Source organism: Globicephala melas, chromosome 12, assembly GCF_963455315.2.
Source record: "Globicephala melas chromosome 12, mGloMel1.2, whole genome shotgun sequence".
Lineage (NCBI taxonomy): Eukaryota > Metazoa > Chordata > Mammalia > Artiodactyla > Delphinidae > Globicephala > Globicephala melas.
In genome coordinates this window covers 87,242,273-87,257,949 of record NC_083325.1, presented here as the reverse complement: position 1 = coordinate 87,257,949, position 15,677 = coordinate 87,242,273, and positions in this window count along the sequence as shown.

The window sequence follows — 15,677 nt, the reverse complement described above, 5'->3', positions numbered from 1 at the left end:
TTCAGATTTCCCCTTTCTTTCAATAATTCTGTCCTATAGACGTGTACCATAGAGTACGTCTGTACCATAGACTTTTTGCTAAGTTAAATGCACTTTAATTTTGAGAATTTTGTCCCATTTCATTAAAAAGTTAGGGAAGATCTGTGTCATCAGCTAGAGTGAAGAATCACTTAGTTATCAACTTCTGATTGTTGAATGTTAAAAAAATGATGAAGAGAATTATTTATTTATCCTGAGTAAAAGTCTTTCCAGATATCCTCATCATAAAGTTTACAGAATAAACAGTTCCTTGAGAAGCATTGAACTTTTGTCACAAGTGACTCAGGTAAATGTCCACTTACTTCAGGCATACATATGTCGGTTTTCTTTATTCCTTTAGAGAATTCTCTCATCTTCCGTTTCCTCTAACTTCAATAATAAAAAGCAAGTAAATTGATGATAAAGGTCATTAATGTTGCATTTGGCTTTAAATGAAGAATTTGAATAAAAATGATTTGAAAAACCCTAGGCTGCAGTCTCAGCTGGTTCCTTATAGGAGATCTCTATCAATATGCCTATTAAATGCATTCATTCCAAAGTGCTTCATGTGATTCATATTTCAGAACAAAAATTAATGGCAGTGCACTGAGTAGGAATGGAAAAATAAATGATAGGATTGTTTTATGATGAATACATTAGTTGCTTTTCTCACTGAAATCAGTTTGGAAATTGGAGGAACGTTGATCTGCTTTCTTCAATAAACATTAAGATTCACTTACGCCAAAAATGTTCGCTTCGCCCCCAGAGATACAATGCATATAATTCAATATTGGCTGTACCAGAAACTTTATTTCTTACGATAGGCAAGGACATTTTTGAAAAATCATTATTAGCTGAGAAACAAAATGGAAGATTAAATTAATATGAATATGATTGACATTTGGTTCATATTATTAATGGGTGATGTATAGAGAGATGGTTATGTGAGCATAGATGCCATTGGACTATTCTTATAAATGTGCCACAGTAATAAATGATATTTCAATATTTGAAGAATATCCTAAAGGATAGCTTAGGTATTCTGGGGCCTGGAAATATGAACACTTTTGAAAACCCATTAAGGACCATCTTTCCAAATCCAGTCAAAAGCCAATTTCTTCAAAATTCTGAGAACATCTGAGAAGCAATGAAAGTGCAACTTTTGTTTCCAATAATAGATTTTTAAAATAAATGGCAAATTTAAATGTTCAGTTTTATGTTAGACTATCAGAATGTCTTATGCAATAAAATAAATCTAAAAAATGCTTTAACAACCTTTAATCTAAGGCATACAATTTGTTTCTGTGCAATACCAGATTTTTGTCAAGAAATGTTTTAGACATGCTTAGAAGACTATTATAAGTGGGCTTTGGGAAAAACATGCTCTTTAATTTTATAAAATGTTGACATAGAGAGTGTTACATTAGATTTCTTAAAGTCAAATATTTATAAAGTTATTTTTTGTGCTATGATATTAATCCCAGAAACTGAAAATATTTTAAATTATTTATTTTCCTTTTTCAATTTTTCAGTAAAGAGGCCACACAAATCAAGACCATTATGATGAATTGGATGAACAATAATATAATTGAACATAATCACACTTTTATTATGAAGTCCCCTAAAAATTAAAAAAATGTGCTACAATTTCAAAACAATTTGTTCCCTAGAATGGGAAAATTCCTAGTAAACTATGAATGCTTAAAATGGCTTTGAAAAGTGTCACATGTAATGTTCAAGATTGGGTTAGGACTTCCCTGGTGGCGCAGTGGTTAAGAATCCGCCTGCCAATGGAGGGGACATGGGTTCAATCCCTGGTCCAGGAAGATCCCACATGCTGCACAGCAACTAAGCCCGTGTGCCACAACTACTGAGCCCATGAGCCTAGAAGCCTGTGTCCCTCAGCAAGAGAAGCCACCGCAATGAGAAGCCTGCACACTGCAATGAAGAGGAGCCCCTGCTCGCCACAACTAGAGAAAGCCTGAGCGCAGCAACAAAGACCCAACACAGCCAAAAATAAATAAATAAAATAAATAAATTTATTAAGAAAAAAAGATTGGGTTATCTTATCCCGTTACCTAAATGGCTATTTGTGTCAATTAGTTAAGTTCTTGTTATTAAATTAATCCTAATGTGTTTGGTAGATAATTTCAATTTTCGTTAAGTCATGGGGAAAACAATTAACTCATATCTCTCAGGCTATGACAGACAAACATTTGCAGACAAATATCTTTTATTATTTAGCCAGAACATCTGTTTTATTTTATCTTCATATCAATTGTGTCTCCTTTACTGCTGACAAAGCAACAATATTGGTAAGAGTATTTTAAAAAATTTAGGTTAACTGGATTTGGTTAACTGGATTAACCAATTCAGAGGAACTACCCTTCTTTAGAGTATTAAGCATAAACGTTAGAGAGGTAGTTTCATCATGTTCTTCACATTTCTTATTAAAACATTCGCATTTGAATAATCAGTAATCTCTCATGCCAATTTAAACAAGAAAAAGTCAATATTCTTGAAAAGAAACTAATTAAGTAAAGCTGTTTCTGAAAGTTCCTAACCTTTAATTGAACATCTCACCTGAACATTGCATGCATGGCTTGAGAGATGAATATACACATGGACGATGGTCAGACCATATTTGACAATAGAACTCAGACCCCTGACCTCTGCAGCAATTAATTCAGGAAGCCAAATCACAGCTTTGCAGCCATCAGCCCAGAGGTCTGGACTTGGTCAATGACTGCCAACTCTCTAGTCGTTGGCTCTGCTTCTAACTCAGCACCAACTAGAGAAAGTCAAACATGTTCCCCAAACCAATCACATAAGATGCCTGACTTCTCATTGGCCTCCTATACCCCAAACCTCCACTCAAAGCTCACCTGGAGACTTCCACCCGACTCGACTCTTTACCACTCCCCACCTGCCCACTCTCTGCCAAACGCAAGTGATGGTGGCTGCCTTCCTGGTTATAGCAAGCTCTGAATAAACAGCCTCTTCTTGTTCTCACTTGGGTGATCATTTATTTCTACAGGCTTCATAGAAGCATATTCCTGTGTTAATTTGGAAAGTCCTTCTTTGCTAAAACACTCATTTGTAACAGCGTAGAAGCAGAGGGTCCCCTATGCAGAAGGCTTGGTGGCAGAAATGGGGTCTGGGGAGATGAGTCCATGGTGTAACTAGTTAGCAGTTAAAGCTGATCTCATATATCTTTCCTCCTCTTACCCAGCCACGTCTCCTCATCACTGCTTTAGCCTTTAGAGTGCCCCTCTCACGTCTCCAATTTTTTCCCTGTAAGTATCCAAGTTAATTAAGGTCTTGACTATCTACTACATATTATTCAGTTTTAAAACTCCTCTTCACTCAGGTCTTACCAAATAGTCTTTCTAAGTACTGCCTCCCTCCATACAATTCAGCCTTGTCAGTCAAAACTACCTAAAATACACTTTCATTAAAATGAAATGGAGTTTTTCCTTCCCTACCTGAAAATGGCCAAGATCCTCAGCTTACTCCCCAGAGCCTCCACAGTCAAGTATGAGATACTTCTGTTGACAAGAGCGTACTTTTCTTAGCAAAGTGAGTTTATCTTTGAACACAGCTGACTTTACTCTTTCTTACCTTTCAGATTTCTTCCTGGAATCCTAAAATGTTCTCTCTGTTCCTCTTAATCTAACCAATAGAAGTTACCATTTAAGAAACCGTTCATTGTATAGGATATTTAAATCCTTCGCTTAATATGCAAACTTGAAATGATATTTACAGCAACTAGTGACTTAACTGGGTTAACTAATAGGTTTTAACCCATACGCCAACCCATATAAACTGGTAGCCTTTAATATGAATAGTAGTCTAGTGAGGACTGGTTAACATCGGCAGGAGGAGAGAGAGTGCTTTTACTAAATTACCAAATGTTTGCCTGTGTCTGGATACTTTATTTGCAATTAAAGATGCATTTCTCTACAAACTTCTTCGATGATCTCTTAAAACATTTTTAAATTAATTACTTATCTATTGACCTTTACCTAAGCTCTATATCCCCAATTAAGATAATTCTTTGAGAGCAGCTTTATTTTATCTCCTACAGTATTTCAGAGTTAGTGCCCATAAATATGAGATTTTATTTTATTTGTAAAACAATATAATACAAAATTAGATGGGTAGGGTGATTTTGGTAAATACTTAAAAATATTTTAAAATGACGATATGGACCTTCAGTTACCAATTGCTTCAACTGGCTAAAAAATTTTCCACCTTCCTGAAAAGTGGGTAGTAAGAAGCTATTACTAGTTACCAGAAAGAATGGGAAGGAGAAATAGGGGATAAGTATTAATTATTTTCTTTTTTGAAAATCAAATATATTTTCCTACAGAGCATAGACTAGAATTTTAACTTGTCAGTGAAGTTTTGTGACTCTAATTCAGAGTGAAAATTGAACTTACTAATGTGATCTCTGTGTTCTGCTGTCTGATCACCTTATTTCATAGATGCTTGAATAGTTGTATCCTCTATTATCTTTGATATATATCCATAAGATCTACCTAAATGATATTTTCAATTTAATCTAATTTGTATGATATCAGGAACAACTCTTGAGATTTTTTTTTAAATCAATAAAATGGAAAGCACTAAAATGAATGAATTAAATTCCTGGCTCAAATTATCAAAGAAAAAAGAATCAACCTAGTAGAGACAGTAAAAATAAACCAATAAATAAATACAATTAAGAAACGAAGTTACAGATTGACATCTCATAAAAACTAATGCAATAATACTAAAAATGTATTAACAAACAGAAACCAATAACACATAAAGAAAATAATATACCATGGCCGAGTCGGATTTATTATAAGAATATAAGAAGGTTGTTTTAATATTAAGAAATCCAGTAATATCATAAAACATCTATCTATCATCTATCTGATCTATCTTTACCTATGTAATTTATCTGTCACTTATCTATCTCTTTATTTATCTACAAGTGTGAATGTACATACACATATTTCCTAGTTTTGTCCACTATGAGGGTCTAGAATCAATGACATTCCAGAAACAGTGACCACATTTAGCAACCATATCTTGGGTTTCAATACAAAGAGTCAGAGGTCCTTGAAGAGATGGCTGATTCCAGGTTTGGGGAATAGATAAAACAATATATCATGATGTCAGAAAGTAAGAAAATGTTAAAAAAAAGTGATGGGGTCGTGTTGAAAGGTCACAGGATCCAACTCGAAAGAGCTCCCTATGGGCAGGTGTGAGATAAGCCATAAAATAGTTTTTGTAGTACGGTTCATAACCCAGAAAATGAGATAAACATCCATGAGTTCATACTGATGAAAATAAATAATTGTATAAATAAATGTAGGAGAAACGGCAGCTCTTCCTTATAGTTGAATTCAATTAATACGTATAGCAAGAATAATAAAAAGAGAAAATCCCCATTTTACAAACACCATAGCACTAATAATTCAATCAAGAATTATCAACAGATTCTGAAATGAGTAGGCCAACGTATGACAAGAAACAGATATTGTATAGACTTGAAGTAGCTCCCCACAAGGTACCTACTAATTGAAGAGTGAAAAATAATAATTTTGCAGTGGAAATACCTGGCAGACACCACTTTAATTAAGAGATCAAAATTCACATCACAAGCCGTAACACATATTATTATCATGTACCTCCTGATATAATACACTGAGAAAGACTCCATATCAACTATGTGAGTTTTTGCCACAGATGCATAGTCTCAATTTACTCATGAGAAAACGTCAGACAAACCCAAATCAAGGGACATTTCCAAAACAACTAGCCAATACTCTTTAAAAGAGTCCTGGTCTTGGGCTTCCCTGGTGGCGCAGTGGTTGAGAGTCCGCCTGCCGATGCAGGGGACGCAGGTTCATGCCCCGGTCTGGGAGGATCCCACATGCCGCGGAGCGGCTGGGCCCGTGAGCCATGGCCGCTGAGCCTGTGCTCCGCAGCGGGAGAGGTCACAACAGTGAGAGGCCCGCGTACCGCAAAAAAAAAAAAAAAAAAAGAGTCCTGGTCTTAAAAGACAAAGACAGATGGAGGATCCATCCTAGATGAGGGCCACTAAGGATACATGATAATTAAATGCAAGGTGGGATTCCGAATTTGATTCTGGACCAGACAGAAGATGTTAGTGTGATAGGATGAGCATTTGGATAGTTTGTAGTTTGGTTGATAGTATTGTATCAATGTTTATTTCTTTATCATTATAGTATAGTCATATATGATGCTAGTGCTGGCGGAAGCTGGGGGAAGGCTATGGGAATTCCCTTTGCTATTTTTGTAACTTTTATGTAAATCTAAAATTATTAGAAAATCAAAAGTTAAAGAAAAATCACCACAAGCAAGCTAAAGGAAATAACATATATACATAACATCAGATAGGCTATTTTACTCTCGATTTAAATGTATCCACCACCTTGTTTTCATATATTTCTTTTTGTTGATGATTTTTTTATATCTAAACCATATTATTTGTGGCCTAACAACATTCCAGTCAGCTTCTCTTCCTCAGCAAGGAACTAATGGATTTCTTATCATACATTTATATACATCAATCGGTTCTTAGTAAAGAAATGTTAAACTTCTGTGATTTATTTCTTCTCTATTTTTGCACTATATAAGGAAGGAACTGAAAAATATCTGTAGGCATCTCAACACTCAGAAAATGTTTGACCTATATATATTCCATGTACTAGAATAAGAAAATATTAGAATAAAGTTCTGCTACTTTAATTTCCCAATTTTTTTTAAAAACCTTTGTTCTACTATAAACAGATATTCTTCCAAGCTTTTTTAGCATCTTTATTGGAGTATAATTGCTTTACAATGGTGTGGTAGTTTCTGCTGTATCACAAAGTGAATCAGCTATACGTGTATATATATCCCCTTATCCCCTCCCTCTTGCATCTCCCTCACACCTTCCTTATCCCACCACTCTAGGTGGTCACAAAGCACCAACCTAATCTCCCTGTGCTATGTGGCTGCTTCCCACTAGCTATCTATTTTACATTTGGTAGTGTAAACATGCCCATGCCACTCTCTCACTTCGTCCCAGCTTACCTTTCGCCCTCCCAGTGTCCTCCAGTCCATTCCCTAGGTCTGTATCTTTATATCTGTCCTGCCCATAGGTTCCTCAGAACCATTTTTTAAAAATTTAGATTCCATATATATGTGTTAGCATACGGTATTTGTTTTCTCTTTCTGACATATTTTGCTCTGTATGACAGATTCTAAGTCCATCCACCTCATTACAAATAACTCAGTTTTGTTCCTTTTTATGGCTGAGTAACACTGCATTGTATATATGTGCCACATTTTCTTTATCCATTCATCTGAAAATGGAAATAAACGTTGCTTCCATGTCCTGGCTATTGTAAATAGAGCTGCAATGAACACTATGGTACATGACACTTTTTGAATTATGGTTTTCTCAGGGTATATGCCCAGTAGTGGGATTGCTGGGTTGTATGGTAGTTCTATTTTTAGTTTTTTAAGGAACCTCCATACTGTTCTCCATAGTGGCTGTATCAGTTTACATTCCCACCAATAGTGCAAGAGGGTTCCTTTTTCTCCACACCAACTCCAGCATTTATTGTTTGTTGATTATTTGATGATGGCCATTCTGACTAGTATGAGGTGATACTTCATTGTAGTTTGGATTTGCATTTCCTTTCATGTGTTTGTTAGCAATCTGTATATCTTCTTTGGAGAAATGTCTGTTTAGGTCTTCTGCCCATTTTTGGATTGGGTTGTTTGTTTTTTTGATATTGAGCTGCATGAGCTGCTTATATATTTTGGAGATTAATCCTTTGTCAGTTGCTTCATTTGCAAATATTTTCTCCCATTCTGAGGGTTTTCTTTTCATCTTGTTTATGGTTTCCTTTGCTGTGCAAAAGCTTTTAAGTTTCATTAGGTCCCATTTGTTTATTTTTGTTTTTATTTCCATTTCTCTAGGAGGTGGGTCCAAAAGAATCTTGCTGTGATTTACGTCATAGAATGTTCTGCCTATGTTTTCCTCTAAGAGTTTGATAGTGTCTGGCCTTACATTTATGTCTTTAATCCATTTTGAGTTTATTTTTGTGTATGGTGTTAAGGAGTGTTCCAATTTTGTTCTTTTACATGTAGCTGTCCAGTTTTCCCAGCACCACTTATTGAAGAGGCTGTCTTTTCTCCATTGTAAATTCTTGCCTCCTTTATCAAAGATAAGGTGACCATATGTGTATGGGTTTATCTCTGGGCTTTTTATCCTGTTCCATTAATCTATATTTCTGTTTTTGTGTCAGTACCATACTGTCTTGATTACTGTAGCTTTGTAGTGTAGCCTGAAGTCAGGGAGCCTGATTCCTCCAGCTCCGTTTTTCTTTCTCAAGATTGCTTTGGCTATTTGGGGTCTTTTGTGTTTCCATAAAAGTTGTGAAATATTTGTTCTAGTTCTGTGAAAAATGCCATTGGTAGTTTGATAGGGATTGCATTGAATCTGTAGATTGCTTTCGGTAGTATAGTCAGCCTCACAATGTTGATTCTTGCAATCCAAGAACATGGTATAGCTCTCCATCTGTTTGTATCCTCTTTAATTTCTTTCACCAGTGTCTTATAGTTTTCTGCATACAGGTCTTTTGTCTCCTTAGGTAGGTTTATTCCTAGGTATTTTATTCTTTTTGTTGCAGTGGTAAATGGGATTGTCCTTAATTTCTCTTTCAGATTTTTCATCATTAGTATATAGGAATGCAAGAGATATTTGTGCATTAATTACATATTCTGCTACTTTACCAAATTCATTGATTAGCTCTAGTAGTTTTCTAGTAGCAAGTTTAGGATTCTCTATGTATAGTATCATGTCATCTGGAAACAATGACATCTCTACATTTTCTTTTCTGATTTGGATTCCTTTTATTTCTTTTTCTTTTCTGATTGCTGTGGCTAATACTGCCAAAAGTATGTTGAATAATAGTGGTGAGAGAGGGCAGGCTTGTCTTGTTCTAATCTTAGTGGAAATGGTTTCAGTTTTTCACCACTGAGAATGATGTTGGCTGTGGGTTTGTCATATATGGCCTTTATTATGTTGAGGTAAGTTCCCTCTATGTCTACTTTCTGGAGGGTTTTTATCATAAATGGGTTTTGAATTTTGTCAAAAGCTTTTTCTGCATCTATTGAGATGATCTTATGGTTTTTCTCCTTCAATTTGTTAATATGGTTTATCACATTGATTGATTTGTGTATATTGAACAATCCTTGCATTCCTGGGGTAAACTCCACTTGATCATGGTGTATGATCCTTTTAACGTGCTGTTGGATTCTGTTTGCCAGTATTTTGTTGAGGATTTTTGCATCTATGCTCATCAGTGATATTGGCCTGTAGTTTTCATTTTTCTTTTCTGGTTTTGATGTCAGGGTGATGATGACCTTGTAGAATGAGTTTGGGAGTGTTCCTCCCTCTGCTATATTTTGGAAGAGTTTGAGAAGGATGGGTGTTAGTGCTTCTCTAAATGTTTGATAGAATTTGCCTGTGGAGCCATCTAGTCCTGGGCTTTTGTTTGTTGGAAGATTTTTAATCACAGTTTCAATTTCAGTGCTTGTGATTGGTCTGTTTATATTTTCTATTCTTCCTGGTTCAGTCTTGGAAGTTTGTGCTTTTCTAAGAATTTGTCCATTTTTCTGTCTTCTCCTTTTGCTTACCTTACTGTGTTTGGGATCTCCTTTTTTCAGGTGTCAGGTTCATAGTTCCCGTTGTTTTTGGTGTCTGCCCCCAGAGGCTAAGGTTGGTTCAGTGGGTTGTGTAGGCTTCCTGGTGGAGGGGACTGGTGCCTGTATTCTGGTGGATGAGACTGGGTCTTTTCTTTCTGGTGGGCAGGACCACGTCTGGTGGTGTGTTTTGGGATGTCTGTGACTTTATTATTATTTTAGGCAGCCTCTCTGCTAATGGGTGGGGCTGTGCTCCTGTCTTGCTAGTTGTTTGGCAGGGGTTTCCAGCCCTCTTGCTTGCTGTTGGTTGAGTGGAGCTGGGTCTTAGTGTTGCGATGGAGATCTCTGGGAAAGCTCTCTCTGATTGATATTATGAGGGACCCGGAGGTCTCTGGTGGAGCAATGTCTTGAACTCGGCTCTCCCACCTCAGAGGCTCAGTCCTGACAACTGGCCAGAGCACCAAGACCCTGTAAGCCACACAGCCAAGAAGAAAAGGGAGAAAATAAATAAATAATTAAATAAATAAAGTTATTAAAATAAAAAAATATTTTTAAAATAAATAAATTAAAACATAATTAAGAAAAAAAAAGAGAGCAACCAAACCAATAAACAAATCCACCAACAATAACAAGTGCTAAAAATTATACTAAAAAGAAAGGGACAGACAGAACCCTGGGATAAATGGTAAAAGCAAACCTATACAGACAAAATCACACAAAGAAGCATACACATACACACTCACAAAAGGAGAAAAAGGAAAAAAATATATATGTTTATAAAAAAAAGAGAGTAACCAAATCAATAAACAAATCTACCAATGATAATAAGCTCTAAATACTAAACTAAGATAAACATAAAACCAAAAGTTAATTAGATGCAGAAAGCAAACCCCAAGTCTACAGTTGCTCCCAAACTCCACCGCCTCAGTTTTGGGATGACTTGTCTATTCAGCTATTCCACAGATGCAGGTGCATCAAATTGATTGTGGAGATTTAATCTGCTGCTCCTAAGGCTGCTGGGAGAGATTTCCCTTTCTCTTCTCTGTTCGCACAGCTCCCGGGGTTCAGCTTTGGATTTGGACCCGCCTCTGGGTGTAGATCGTCTGAGGGCATCTGTTCTTTACCCAAATAGGCAGGGGTTAAAGCAGCGGCTGATTAGGGGGCTCTGGCGCACTCAGGCTGGGGGGAGGGAGGGATACGGAGTGTGGGGCGAGCCTGCGGCGGGCAGAGGCCTGTTTGACGTTGCACCAGCCTGAGGCAACCCGTGTGGTTTCCCGGGGAAGTTGTCCCTGGATCACATGACCCTGGCAGTGGCGGGCTCCAGAGGCTCCAGGGAGGGGAGGTGTGGATAGTGACCTGTGCTTGTATGCAGGCTTCTTGGTGGCAGCAGCAGCAGCTTAGCGTTTTATGCCCGTCTCTGGAGTCCATGCTGATAGCCGTGGCTCACGCCCATCTCTGGAGCTCGTATAGGCGGTGTTCTGAATCCCCTCTCCTTGTGCACCCCAAAACAATGGTCTCTTGCATCTTAGGCAGTTCCAGACTTTGTCCCGGCCTCCTTCCCGGCTAGCTGTGGCACACTAGCCTTCTTCAGGCTGTGTTCACGCAGCCAACCCCAGTCCTCTCCCTGGGATCTGACCTCCGAAGCCCGAGCCTCAGCTCCCAGCCCCCGCCCGCCCCGGTGGGTGAGCAGACAAGCCTCTCGGGCTGATGAGTGCTGGTCAGCACTGATCCTCTGTGCAGGAATTTCTCCACTTTGCCCTCTGCACCCCTGTTGCTGTGCTCTCCTCTGTGGCTCCGAAGCTTCCCCTTCACCCACCCCCTGTCTCTGTCAGTGAAGGGGCTCCCTAGTGTGTGGAAACTTTTCCTCCTTCACAGCTCCTTCCCATAGGGGCAGGTCCCATCCCTATTCTTTTGTTCCTGTTTTTTCTTTTTTCTTCTGCCCTACTCAGGTATGTGGGGAGTTCCTTACCTTTTGGGAATCTCTTGCCTTTTGGGAAGTCTGAGGTCTTCCGCCAGCATTCAGTAGGTGTTCTGTAGGAGTTGTTCCACATGTAGATGTATTTTTGATGCATTTGTGGGGATGAGGTGATCTCCACATCTTAGTCCTCCACCATCTTGAAGGTCCTCCCTCCTCCAAGCTTCTTATCACAAATTGATTACTAAAATCTAACACATCAGGTTTTCAGAATTCTACTTGAAAAAGCGCAGATTAGAAGCAATACTGAAATGCATTGTTAAGTACTCTATTCACATGACTATTTATCCATCTGTATATTTATTTTACATGCATCTTTCATTGATACACGCTAATTCATCAAATATATACAATGGGTGAATGTCCTTAAATACTGAGTTTCCAATTTGTGAATAAAGAGAGAGATTCAGTAATCCTCTATGCAATTGACTGAGATGTGAAAAAGCAGGAAAAAAGTGATCCAGGACTTCCTTGGATCCTTTTAAAGATCATGTTTAATTAAAAGATAATTTCTTTTTCTCAAATTAGAGAAAATAGAAATGAAAAAATGAGGAAGAGGCACAATTTTTAAAATCCAATCATTTTTCCACAAATATTTGAGTGCCTACCAGGCATTAAATATTGTATAAGCAATTGCCTTCCTTTTCTAGCAACTTATAATGTAGGTGGCGAATAACATGTCCTAATGATAATAATACAAGTGGCATCATTAACTAGAGTAGGTACTACGACTACTAGTACTACAACTGCTATTTGTAGAGTATAATGTTCATTAACATGTACACAAAAACGCTAATTTTCACAATAACCCTATATTTTAGGTATTATTATTGCTACTGTACTGGTCAAATGCCTGAGAATATCAGGGTTTGGGCATTCATCTTACTTGTGGGTTTTCCTACAGAGGTTGGCCAGAGGATTAATGCCATTATTTTTTTCCTCTGAAACACAGACAATGAATTTAGAGTATTTTCAAGACTTTATGTGACAGAAGTAAAAATGATAATATTCACCCTGTTGTGATGTTGGGAGGACCAACTGAGATGCATATTAAGGTACTTGTCACGTGATGGTCATTCATTAAATGTCAGTGCTCTTCTTTCTCCCTCCTTCCCTACATGCAGGTAATGCCCACATGTGTGGTCAGGCTCTTGGGCAACATTCTTGTTATTGTAAGCCTTGGATGCTGTGTTATTATCTTGGCCCCAACAGCTATTACTGTCACACTGGGGCAGGCAAAGCTGATGGGAAAATTTTCACATGCATCTTCCAGTGTTCCAAATGCATACCCTAAAATAAGAATTAAGGAAACATGGAATCAAACTGCCCTGTATCTTGCTTTGGGCACAGAAGAGACCTTTTGGAATACAAGGAGAAGGTGGGAACTTCAAAATCACCCCATATTATCTGTGGCTTATATAAGAGTTTGGTCATGCTTCACAGATCATCCCCAGAGATTTCTGAATTCCTGAATATTATAGAAATATTTTCTACCCTTAAACTTCCTACACAGATCACAAACAAAACAAGTTCCAACCTATCATAGTTAAACTATTCTTCCCCAATCTTTCCACCTTATAAGAAGGGTATTTCCAAGGAATTTATTTTCAAGCTTCATAATGTAGTTTGTATATTATATGAAATATCATATCATTCTTACTATGCGTGGAGAAATGCCACTACTTATTAGGTGAATGAAATACCGTGGTTATTAGATAAAACAGGGCATAATGACGTGCCTTTAAAGGCTTTGCCTTTTGCCTTGAGTAAATATGAGCGGAAAGTCAAAACTCCACAGAGGCACTTCAAGCGAATTTTATCTTTAGGTTGAAATGAATCGTTGACAAAACCTGTTTTGCTGTATCTACTCAGAGTAGCATCCCAGGCTCATCGTAATCTGCCTTCCACATACCTCACCGCTGACATGCTGACTCAGGCTGTCACGTGTCTTGCCTGACTGCACGATCCAGGATGAGAAAAGATTTCAAACCCTTGAACTTCCAAATGCTGGCATTGAATAATTTAATACATTTTTTGATGTTTTATGTTTCATGTTTAATAATCTAGAGCAGGTCATCAGGCATTTTGTTCATTCATTCATAATTGAAATCTCAAGGTTAATCACCATGTGAGTGCTTTTCCATATGATTGGCAGGGACGACAGTAATGGGCCAAATCAGAGTTTGCAGCAGTGAGCTTCTTCTTAGTGGCTGAAAATGCTTTATCCTCTTAGCAGATTGTCTACGGCAATCCAGTCCTGGCCCCTCCCAGTCGCCCCAGGGTGGCCAGATATGACTCTTGTCTGATTGGCAAGACTAGTGGAGGATGAGGCAGCTCACTACTATGACACATAGACAGTCACAGGGTTAACACTGCAAGTAGGGCTTCAGGGAACATGACATCTGTGAGGCAAGGAAGACTCACTGAGAGGAAATGATATGCACATTTTTGCAGTCATTACAGGGTGCTGGTCAGTGGGGTTTGGGTTATTTATCCTACCACATGATTTGATTCTCATAACGACCCTGAGATAAGGCCCAGAGAACCTGATAACTTGCCCAGGCTACAGAGCTGGTAAATAATTTATCTCATTTTGGATCCCAGCTTCTCACTGCCGCTTACAAATGTAATTCACTCATTTGTCAACCGTTTGTTGAGTGCCTACTGCATGCTAGGGACTGTTTAAGGTGCATGAAATATATAAGCAAATCAGACAGAACTCCTGGCCCTCATGGAATTCAAAAGAGGCATGATAAAAAAAATTAATACATTTTTATGTGCTTATGTGACAAAGCAGAGTAACAGAGAAAGAGCATGCCAAGGATGAGTGATGGTGCCCGGTTGCAGTTTTAAACAGTGGTCTGGGTAGGAGTCATTGAGAATGTAGGACAAAGTATGAACTTTCAGGGGATGCCTGGGATATGGACAATGTTTTCACAGAAAAGTAACAGATGAGCTAGGTCTTAACTAATAAATAGGAATTTACTAAGAGGAAAGAGGGAATGGCAACTCTGAGGAGATTCAAAGTAAGGAGGTTAAAAAATCATAAAACACTTGTGTTTGTGTTGTATGCGTGTGCCTGTATGAGACAGAGAGACAGAGACAAAGAGAATCTTGGATTCTTTACCTCCTTCCCAAAGCAAATCAAAATAGTTTAGAGTACTGTTCTTTTAAAATATTCAGCACCGATTGCTTCTTCATGAGCATAGATCATTTGGAAGTGACAGTATTTTAACTGATGTGATGGCATTGGAATTGTACTGGGAAAAGCTTAACTACCCACTCTCCAGAAAGAAAATGCTTTCGTTTGTATGTCATTAATTTCCACAGTGTAAATACTCTAATCATAGCCAGTTTGAAGCCACCAACACAAAATCACTAAATGAGGTCTTGGGAAGAGATGTGCATTAGTACAGTGTCGTGTCGTATTTCTACCCTGCAGATATAAAACACGCAAATAATTTTTAATAATTACTGTGTTTAGCAACTGATTTACAGAAATCTTAGAAACAGAACAAAAATTGGCTCTCATGAGCTGGCATGAGCTAGTTCCACCCTACCACTGGGTGGCTTAGAAATGAAGGGAAGTCTGTGTTTTTCTCTAAGTCAGATCTTAAATCTTTTTGTTCTGAATAAATTCCCCAGTTCAGGGGAACATAGCATTCAGAGTACTTTTTCTTTTGGTGACAAGATACGTTTCCTTAAAGCGTCAGAGCCTAGGGGCTGGTTAAGACCACTGCCAGCTTTGACGTAGCCCCACTTTTTTTTTTGCCTGTGCTTTTGGTGTCATATCCAACAAAATCATTGCCAAGACCAGCATCAAGGAGCTTCTTCCCTGTGTTTTCTCCTAGGAATTTTATGGTATCAGGTTTTATGTTTTAGTCCTTAATCCATGTGAGTTAATTTTTGTGTGTGGTGTAAGATAGGGGTCCAGTTTCATTTTCTGCATATGGTTACCCAATTTTTCTAA